At 38.5% G+C, this 11,337-nt stretch overlaps 1 long non-coding RNA gene across 1 annotated transcript; it reads right to left on the reverse strand.

The window, feature by feature from the left end:
- Positions 1-5,612: 5,612 nt before the first annotated feature.
- Positions 5,613-10,483, reverse strand: LOC104961824 (uncharacterized). The gene is made up of 3 exons (XR_800138.1): positions 10,405-10,483; positions 9,834-9,930; positions 5,613-5,745 (listed from the first exon to the last, which is right to left on the reverse strand). It is a non-coding gene; the product is annotated as an uncharacterized lncRNA (long non-coding RNA).
- Between the last annotated feature and the right edge of the window lie 854 nt (positions 10,484-11,337).

Consider the following 11,337-nt stretch of genomic DNA (forward strand, 5'->3'; position numbering starts at 1 on the left):
TAATCCGCCACTGAAAAAATTAAATTGTAAGCTGCTTTCAATGTGCTAGTAGTGAAAATAGAATTATGCTGCATCATCCTATTAGAGGTTAAACGTCTCTGCCAGTTCTGGTGTTGGTTGCAGTGTCACAGATAGAAGTGAAGTGATTAATTTATTTCAGCAAAGTACACATACTGTACCTGTTATACACAAAGCGTTCTGTCCTTAAAGTGAAGGCCTTTTAAGATTTGGAAGTAGAGACTCTCCCCTCTTATATAAACTAAACTGTTGTCTCTGAACCACATACTGTTTTGTGACCTTTACATGACCCCCAGCATCAGTCAGCTGCAGTATTCGAAGTGTCACACGGCACAGTGTCAGAGAGCCAAACATGTTTCACATGTCCACGTCCAGTATGCAGTTATATCTCTATTTATTCACTATCATCAGTGCTTATGGCGCCTGTGTTAACTCACTCTCTCTCAGCACTGTGAACAGACATTGTGCTGTGTCACATGTTTCAGGGTTTGATCTACTTCCCAGTGAAGTGTGAGAGATATTGTTGGAGGAGCTTCCAGGAATAGCCCTGCCGTTGTAGCCTCGGACAGCAGCTGTTGTTTGCTACTATAATGTTGCAGAGCCATCAGGGACACCAAATGGGGCGTGTGTGTTTTATTATTAGTAGACTTTGTGCTTGAATTCGTGGTGTCCTGTATAGTGCTGTGTTTTGTGTATTTTCTTATCCTGAAAAATTGTGGAAGAAACTCTAGATATCAAACTGGTAAAGCTTGAAATAATCTTAATTACTTTATTAATGCTTGGTAGCATGTGAATTTAATCCAGGTGTAACTAAAGTCTAATTTAAGTTTTGAACATATTTTTTGTCATAAATCCATTTCTTCAAAGTAACTAAAGGTACTACATAAATGCATTGGAGTGAAATTACAAAGTAGCATAAAATAGAAACACGTAAAGGGGACCCATCATGCAAAATACACTTTTGCACGTCTTTTATACATGAATATGTGTGTCAGGGAACTCACCAAGTGTCAGAAAACACAACCCTCTCTCTTTTCCTCCATACCCAAATCTCAAAAAAAGGGGCTGCAACGGATCTGATACAGATTTGAAAATGCTCTGACGTCAGGAACGAGGAGCTCCGCCTATATGGGCAACTCTCCACCTATCCCCCATGGTTGCCCTTCTGTTTATTCTCCGCTGTGGNTAGCGTTTGGTATTTTTTCCATCTACTACTTCTCCCATTCACAAATCCAAAATCAAATCCAAAAATCTAAAGTGCTATTAATATGTAACAAATATATTCAATTTCAGAGCAGAAGAAACAGCCTTCAAGGGTCAAACTCTGCACATACATCATTCAGCAGTGCACAGTGAAGCTCCAACATTGTATGAACAAGCAATACTTTGAAATGCAAAAGTCTGTGTGTGTGTGTGTGTGTGTGTGTGTGTGTGTGTGTGTGCGTGCGTGCGTGCGTGCGTGCGTGTGTGTGTGGTTGTGTACGAGAGTCTCTTTAATACATTTTTTCAACTCGAGCGTCAAATTCGCCTGACGCGTTCTCGCGATAGCCAATCAGCGGTGAGGATCTCAGCCTGCCGTCACTGACGTTGAATCAGAAAACCAAAACAGCAGCCGTTAGCTGTTAGCACTCAGAGCTTACAGCTCCTCATATCTGTTCAGAAACTAGACAAAAGTTAAACATGAACAAAACAGACTGTCTGTGTCATGGCGAATACAGTCGCTGCTTTATTTCTGTCTTTAGGACGTTGTTGTGAGTTTGGACGGAGCAGCTACAGGTTAGTTTAGCCTGATGGATCCGATCTCTATTCAGAAAACACGCATTTTAAAAGGTGTTTCGCCTGCCGTCTGTCTGCAGACTTGTTAAAGCATTGATTCATTCTTTTTACTAACCGGTATCAGTATGTTGTTACTTCGGCATCATTTTGAAACGTGTATTACAATTAAATCACGGTCAAATATGTTCATTTTGTTGTAGTTGGCTTCCACCACAATATTTACATGGATATAAGCCCCGCCCCCTCTCCAGCGCGTCCTGTTTAAATGACAGGAGTAAACACAGCTGACAGCCGAAGTGAAACTCCAGCGATTATATTCGCATCGCGTCCGTGTGAACGCAGCTTAATGCAATTCAGAGACCAGACCACTGCTCTGACGCTTTTAAAGCAACTTCGATATTTGAACATTGTGAGGGGCACAAAGGCCATGAAGGCCGTAGGACGTAGGCCTACAATTATTGACTTGGCCGTCAAGGCCGCCGCTAAATTCCTACCCTGGTGTTAGGTTCTCGGTCATCAACTCCTGCTGCTCTCTAAAAACAAAGTTGAACAAGCTTTATTAAGCCTGTTGAATTAAACATTACTATGTTGCTTCATCATAACACTTGAGGCTATGAACGCATTTAAAAAAATATATATATATCTATTTTGCAGCACAGCGCCTTGATCCTACACATCTTCTCTTGAGATTTGCTCAAAACAGAAGTTGCCTTTGGGGGCTACTAAAGGAAAATGTTGTGGTTGCCTACATTGCATAATGTACTTCCTTCAAGCATCGCACACTTATATCAAGCCAGGAATCTGTTTGCTTTGCCTTCATAAAGTAACTGAGCATAAGAAATAAGTATTTTTTTTATAAGTTTCAAAACAAAGTGGCAAGAAAATATTTTGTAGCTCAACATCTTTTCTGTTCCTTATAATTTTAAGCCTCTGTAGTCTCTCAATAGTTGGTTGTTGGGAGTGCAAATCCATTAGCCGAGTGTTATTTTGGAGAGCCGAGTTACACCCACTCTTTTAAGTCTGCTTCCTTTTGAATCTTTAAAGGAAAACAGATTAAGGAGGATTCGCGCACACTAGTCCTCAACAGAAGTCTATTGACGTAGAGTAATTTACCAAAGCAAGGGAAGGAGGACTTGAGATATTGGCTCCACATATTGAAATGTAAATAACATCATTAGGGATAAGTGGCATGTTTTCTGCTAATCTGGATATAAAGTCACTCCATCTCCTAATATCCTTTACATGCACACAAACCTATAGAACACACTACAGGAAAGGGAACGCTTTAAAGCATAATCGAATAGCAGCGCAAAAGTGATTGATACACACTTTCATTTCATGAAAAATCCTGCATGTGTGTGTATGTGCACATAAAGGTCAACTACAGGCTTGCGCAGGACTCTGAACTGAATTCCAAATAACCCATCAATGCAATACATACCGATGGGTGACAGATTAGAAAAAAGGTTGGTGTTGAACCTCTAGAAGGAAATTCTTCTTATTACAGATTCTCCGTGTTCAGAGAGAGAAAATGACATCAACAAATTGACTTCTACAGCAATTGGTTATATTTGTTGATAACGGCTCTGCTCTTTGAGAATCTGAGAATTCTTCTGAGAACTCATATTCTTTTAATGTACATGCAAATGAAAGGAAGCTTCAAAAGTTCAGTAAGCAGGATATGTATTTAGTTTCCTCTTTGGGTGTGTTTCTACTATTTTCCAATCATTTGGAGAAGGTATATCCTTCAAACTCAAATGTTTTACATTGTAGAAATGTTTAGATGATACCTACACTTACATACAGTTATATTATGTATTGAGAATACACTATTACATTTCATGTGTTTTCTATCTGCAAATTGCATGGTCACCTTGAATTGCGTGTATTTATCGAGTTGTCAGTGTGTGTGCATGTGTATTTGCATGTCCCTGTGTGCAGCGTACAGTGAGTGTGTCATTATGTGTGTTCTACAAAGGCTGCACCATGTAGGGCAGTTCATAAAGACCAAGGAGTGGCAAGGGTAAAAGCAGCAGGTCGTGTTTTTTGCGGAGGCTGTGCGGAGGCTGTGCGTGTGGTCGAGCCTCGGCATTGATCGACCACTAAGCCTCCTTGAACACAATGAGGGAACGATCGATCGGCCAGGTGTTACAGAGCTGCTCGCACACTGATAAAAAGACCCTCCAGCGGCCATGCTAACATCCTGTCCCCTTCCTCTGCTCCCGACAGGACCAACAATACACACAGTCCTGTCAGTGCTGCAAGGACATCATACGAGCGATACATGACTTTACCAGTTTTTGCAACATAAGTGTACCATTGTGAAAAATAACAAGATATGACCATGCTGCAGATAAAATGGTAAAACGGTGAAGTGCATGTCTGCCATTGGTGTGCAAAGACAACTGGGTAGAGTGTTGGAGGTGGGGCTCTATTTCTATGATAGTTGCGAAGTGGTGCATTAAGACAACAAGAACAAAAATACTCGAATCATCCGGAGATCTGAGCCTATTGAGATGATGCATTATGTCAATTAGCTGACACTTATATCTGAGGCAACTTACTTACACTTTCATACACAACCATATCAAGCTGTTACAACCCCCCTCCATTCCACTAGGGTTCTCTTTGCTCTGTACTTGCTGCTCTTTGTTTTTGTCAGCGGATACAAGTTGCGCAACAAATCAATTCCGCACAATTGATCATGCTTAACGTTTAATAAACAAATCAATTCTGCACAATTGATCATGCTTAATGTCATTAAGATATGAAAATAACCAGGTAACCGCATTGAATGATGTAGATTTGGGGATGTATAATATCTTCTATCCCACAAAAAAATGCAGTATAAGCAACACAATAAGTTGACGAAACACTCAAATGGAATAAAAGTCAGATTGACTCGTGTCGTAAATTATAGTATGTTTATAACTAAAAACAATATCAGCAGTGATCCATTGTGTACCCTAAGATATAACAACCAGTTTCAGAATGCAAAGGGTCATTTTAATAATTTTTGTATTTTGATTAAGGTCTGAAAACGGCGACAAAAAACAGGTTGTTGATCTTGAAAACTCTGAGAGCTGCAGATGCAGCAGCAAGGAGGTTACCAGTAATTGGCTCAGACACATAACTGTATATCTCAACACTCTGCAGCAGAAGCCAAACATATTAAGTCTGAACCTCAAGGTCGGTTTATATACGGGTCTCTGACTCAGCATGACTGAAATGTAACATGCTAGGAGTAACAAGCTAGGATGTGGGGTTAATGGAGGCAGTATAGGTCAGGGGTCAGTATTGATCTCAGTACACTGGAAGAAATGAGCTTTTCACATGATGTTTCCAACTTCTGTACTGAATGTATTTTTCTTACAATGTGTTTTATCCAAGCTAAGTATCTCTTACCATAGACAATAACTTTGTAAGTCATAATAAGAGTCAAAAAAGTATTAGATGAAAAAATATTGGCGCATTTCAGTTTCATCCTCCAAACATTTTAAAACACTTGGCCCTCCCAAAAGACCTCTTGATGTCTCCACATCCCACACTGAGGACTAGATATTTAAATTAAACTGAGGGTGGAAAGGTTTAAACAGTTTGGAGACAATTGGTATCAACCCTTTTTATAGATGCACATCTTAAATAGGAGCTGCTTCTTTGTGAGAGCACTCACAGCGTCATGACTAAGGTTGCAGTTAACACAAATGGACAGAAGAGAGGGGAAATCACCCCCGACCACATGCTCACTCCTACACTTAATGTGTTTTTTTTGTAAGTTTGGTAAATATTGCATCATCACCATGGTAACTTACAACTGGAAGAGGATGATGAAGTTGAAGGCATGGCTCATTGGCCGGGAGAGGAAGAGGTAGCCGAGCAGATGGAGGTTGGGCTCCAGGCTTTCTGATTGGTCGTGCAGAGACACAGCATCGGGCTGCAGTAAACCTGTGTCTGAGACACAGAGAGATGTACAAGGCTGTTAAATCACTGAAAATCAGACCATCAGGCCGCAACCATGGTAACAGTTCCTTGTCGACAACAAAAGCTTCACCTCCATGAAGTATTTTTTGGTGTTTTTGTGTTACCCCTGTGTCATGTCTGATTTTATTTTGTGTCTTTGTCCCGCCTTCTATGATTGTCTGTAATGTGTAATCACCCAGCAGCCCTTGTGTTTTTGCCTGCCCTCTCCAGCTTTGTATTGCCATGCGATCAGTTTCTGTCTTTACAGTATACAACACTGTCTTGTCCATGTTTCCTGTCTCTGTATCTGTATTACTCCTTGTTCCCTCCTCGTTTTTGTTTTGCTTAACTGTTGGGGGGTATATATAGCAATAGAATCCATACTAGGCAAGGGAATACAAAACAAAGGACACAAAGGTCGAAATAATTAGGGTGGGGCAAACGATCACAACAGGTGGGAAAACCCGAAGAAAGGACGTTCAAACGGTCATGACACCGGGTGAAACATTTTACAAAATTATAAATGAAACAAAAAACAAGATCTACACCATCATCTCAATAATTGTTTTAATACTCTGCTTAAACTAGTAATTACCTTCCGCCAAGGAGGGTATGTTTTCCACTCAGTTTGTCTCTGTGTCAGCGAGAATACAGAACAATTACTGGCCCGATTTTCATGAAACTTTATGTAAGGTGTTGATTTAGGTCTTAATATATTTTTTCGATTTATTAATTTGTAGTAAATTCAATATTATGATATTCGTTTGGATTTATTGTGACCAATCAGATGATCAGCTGTAATAAAAGGAAGGGGTGGGACTGAGCCTCGGGCACATTTGTCTCGATCATGGAACGGGGAAATGAATGAGCCACGACAGAAGGGTTAAGCATGGGCCAAGGAAGAACGTTAACATTTTGGAGCGGATCCTAATCACAGAACGGAACACCATTTGTTTTACATTTGTTCAAATTGCAAATAGAGAATTTTGTGCTGCATTCATTAGAGTATTCAAAGAAAAATGTATTTGCAACTGGGACATCAATTATAAAAACAATCCACTTGGTAGAGCTCTTGTTGTTCCCTCATTAAGACTTAAAGCTCATGAAAACACCCAAGTGGGAAAAAGGTTTTTAACCCTTGAATTGGGACCGCCTAAGGAGTAAGTGAATGCACCACGAGCCTTGGTGGAAGTCCGAGCTCTCAGAGTGCTCTTGTCTGAAAGTCTATCGCTGCTTTTGTCAGTTTGAGCTGCTGTGCATGCTTCATGGACAGAAGCACACATCTCATCATTATTATACTGCCTGTTTATGGTACAATAACTTTGATGTGAGTGGTCCTGGCAGTGTGTTCATTATTAAACATGATAGTCAAAACAAGCATGTTAAATTAATGGCAATGCAGAAGTCTGTGATAACAGAGTGGTGCATTGACACACTATCTGCGCCGGCTTTGAGTTTAAATAACATAGGCGCCACCCCTCTAACACAGACCCTGCTCAGCATGCACATGCAGCTTTTATAGGTAAGGAGTGTTTGTTTCTCTTTTGATTAGACAACGAAAGCTTGTTTTACTAGACACACAAATCCTACTTATAAAGAATGTAAAAGGATTCAGGGAAGTCATATTCAGATATTTTACTCCATTATAACTTTACTAAGTAAAAACGTGGTATCAGAAATCTGTATTTTTAGTAAAAATATATTGATACTTTTGGGATTTACTGCGTACGTTTCAATTAGGCATTTCAATGCTCTTTATTGTTAAGTCATTAATAGTTAAATCGTGACCACCTGTTCAATATGTAAAATATTAATCTACAAAGATACTAGTGAATGATTATTTGTTAGATTAATGCAGTGTAGTAAAAAGTACTATACAATGAAGGCTAAAACGTCCCCAGTAAAGTAAAGAAAAATAGGGCAAAAGAAGGAAAAAGGTTAAAAGAATGACCGCTGGATGTCAGAGAAATCAACCAAAGAAGACAGACAGGAAGTAAACACCAACAGGAACACAGTATGGGCTCTGCAGTGTTTAAAGAATGGTTAATGGAAAAGAAACCGAACAGACTTGGACAGTTACAGAAAACCTTGATCAGTGCTGCCATCATTTTAAGTTATGCTGCTGTCGATGCAGTTCCAGCCGTTGGTACTCAGTGGAACGGACTATTTTTTCCAAGCGGAAGCAATACAATCATTTTTAATCAATAAATATTTTTTAATCAATGTCACGAATCAAGTTGATGATTTATTTATTAGGTAGCCGTGCAATAAGCGGGATGATGTGTAGCAAAGTCATCATACATGAACAAATTACACCGACAGGGTGATTCAGGATCCCTCCACTTTGGGTTAAGATCCTTCTCACCCTATCGCGGTTATTTATTCATTAATGACCATCTTGCTTCACATTAGTGCCTTGTTGTTACTGTTGCTCTACATAAAGAAGGGATTACACAGTTGTTTATTAATTGATTTAATTCCATTCAAAGCAGACTAGGGATTGGATATTAGAAGTAGGGATTGGATATTAGAGTATCGCAGCAGTGAGGATATGAGTCCATTGTTGAGCTGACTGCAAATACATTTTTCCTGAATATATCAGGACAAGTAAACAGGGTAAACATATTGCTTTGCATGATTGAAAAATACCGGCGCCACTTACTTAAATATGATCAAATAACAGGCAATAGGAATAACCTTTCGCCACAGTATTCTCTTCCAGGATGTTTCCAAAAGATGCTGGTGAAGTAGACTTTTATAGATGCATTAATGAATTTATAGGTGTGTGTGTATCACCCCAACAGAGACCCATTTGATGAATGTCTCACGATGCAATCAGTGATCCGAACAGCCAGTTAACAGATCAATATAATTCAAATCAGCCGGGCCTGATGCAGCAGCTTATGGTGCAATATGATGCTGCAGCTCAATACAGTGTTACAGTCCAGTGGACATTTGCATCAGAACTTGATTCATGATAATTGTTTTTAAACTGCTTGCTAGAAATAATTCTAACGCCTCTCCACCCTCTTAGATAAAACTGTAGGGATAGATGATGTGAACGTATGATTTGTAATTTCAAAGTAAACAATTATTGACAGCTGGACACAGTTTTGTTTTGGGATGGACTTTAAATGGGACAGGAAGTAGCCTCTGATGAGTGGTCAAGTCAACTAAGATGATTAAATTTAATTCTGAATACGATCTAGAAACTTAGAATAAAGACAAACATGACGTCTCCAATGCACTTTTATCTATGATGTATTTATTAGAATAATTCCATGAGCCAATTAATGAAATGAAATACAGAAATACTTTATTCATCCTGAAGGGACTTTTGTTTTGTTACAGTTGCTCTCTATTCAATTGAACAAAAAAGATGAATAAGAAAAATCTAAATTTAAATATTTATATAAACATTATGAATGAAAGTTAAAAATTAAATAAAGATAAATATATTTACATGAAGTTAAATAAAGTTAATAAATCAAAATATCCTATGAAAAAAAATGCATGTGTATACAAACATAAGAAGTTAAAGTGAAATGTGCACATTGTACTATATTCTGCATAAACATATAACATGTATATTACAATATATACAGTGGTGTATCAAAGAAAGCGCAGTTGTGGCAAATGTCACTGTTGTTTTAACTTTTGTTGTTGTTTTAACTTTTGTTGTTGTTTGGTTTCTTTCCGTTAACTGTCAAGTGGGAAATAAGTATTTGTTTGTGTTTCTCTTAGTATCCTAAGATACTGTTATGTTTGGCTGTGAAAAAAAAAAAATATATATATATATATTATGGAGGGGAGACCATCTATTTTCTATTTTTTTTTTTTTTTAGAAAGGGGCAGGTCATATAACATTTGTTTTCTTTTCCCTGCTCCTTTTCGCTCAATGGTGTGTTGTAGAGATATGTTTTGTTGGCAATTATTGTACATTGGGTTTTGCGTACCATGAGCGAGACAAATAAAAATGAATTGAAACTTAGAGATATCGTTCAACTTAAGATGTAACTGGAATGAACAGGACAAAAATCCTCTAGATGTATCATATTTAATAGGAACCTTTATTTTACCTGCTTGTGCATTTTCACTATCATCGTCGTCCTCTTCCTCTGTGCCGGCTGCTTCCCCCCCCACCGGATCCATCACGATACACTCTGCTACTCCTGTCTGAGAGCAACAGACACACAATTTCAGCTGTTATTGGCATGCATTTTAAGTTCATTGAGATTCAAAGGTTTATTGTCATAACATACGGTGTAATTATGTAATGTATGAAAAACTTAGATGGCAGGTTCCTGAACAGTGCAAATTGTACCCAAATTCAAATTTGTTATTTGTATTTTTTTGTTGTAAATATAAACAAAAATTCTGTGCAAGGAAAGAAAAAACTGAGCATCACAAGTTATACATATGGTCATTTTAAGGTTAATTTGAGCTTTCTGTGATTGGTCAACCACTTACATGTATAGATGTCCCGTCCCTTAGCATATGACATAACCATTTTCTTTTACTTTTACAAAAAATGAAAGTGTGAGAGTTTCATAATGTTGTCATCACCTTCATCACACACTACAAGAAAACCCCCAAAAAGCACAATAGGGCCCCTTTAAATGCAGATATGGGTTTTGTTGTGCTGCTTACCTTTAGAGACTCTAGCTGCACCACCTGACATTTCTGAAGCAGTTCCACAAACAGGTAGATAAGCAAAGCCTACATGAAAGAGAACGGAAAATATATATTACCAATTTGAAAATGGGTTCAAGTTTGAGTCATAAAAACACTTGCAGCCCTTTGGAGTCCATACCATTTTAACATTTGAATAAATCAATCTATTCATACTCCTGTGAATGACAGGGAAGCTTATTAAAATACTATGTATGCTATCTGTGATCACCATGACAGCATGTATGGTTTATGTTCTATTATCTTACATGAGAAACTAGAATTCAACGTGTCAAAACATGTCTCTACTGTATGCTGTTGTGTATGATTTAGCTGTGCATATTTAAATGAAGGACATTGTTAGGGAAGTATTTTCCAAGGCCCATAACTTTGACCCAGTTTATCAGTTCATAATGTCCTGACTGAGCACAGGCACCTGTAACCTTGGCTGCTGTGCTCTCAGTGTTTTGTCTCCCTGTTCCTGCCTGTTGGCGTCAGCTGATAGAGGTGTTGTGATTCTATCTTGTTATGCAGCATGTTGATTATTCTCTCAGAACTAGCTAAATACATGGGTCTGGGGTAGAGCTCTTCAGAATTGACGTGGCAACTCTACCGTGAAGTCAGACCTCTGACTCTTGACTTGTTTTGTGAATTCTCCGGCCGAAGCTCCTAAATAAACCCTCCAGTGTTTGACATCAAAGCTCCAGCCCTCCCCGTGTCTCCTTTTGAGTCGGGGACTCCTCTTGCATTGTTACACAGAAGTTTCCCCCAAATCAGTTATGATTATTATTATTATTGAACTGAAAAACATAAACTTTATGAATGACAATCACTCAAGATGTGTGGTTATTACAAGTTCATGTGTTTATTTGTGTTGTGGTTTGTTAAAGTGAATAACAATGCATTTAATGA

The sequence above is a fragment of the Notothenia coriiceps genome, unplaced genomic scaffold (genome assembly GCF_000735185.1).
Source record: "Notothenia coriiceps isolate Sejong01 unplaced genomic scaffold, NC01 NC01_scaffold00033837, whole genome shotgun sequence".
In the NCBI taxonomy this organism is placed as follows: Eukaryota; Metazoa; Chordata; class Actinopteri; order Perciformes; family Nototheniidae; genus Notothenia; species Notothenia coriiceps.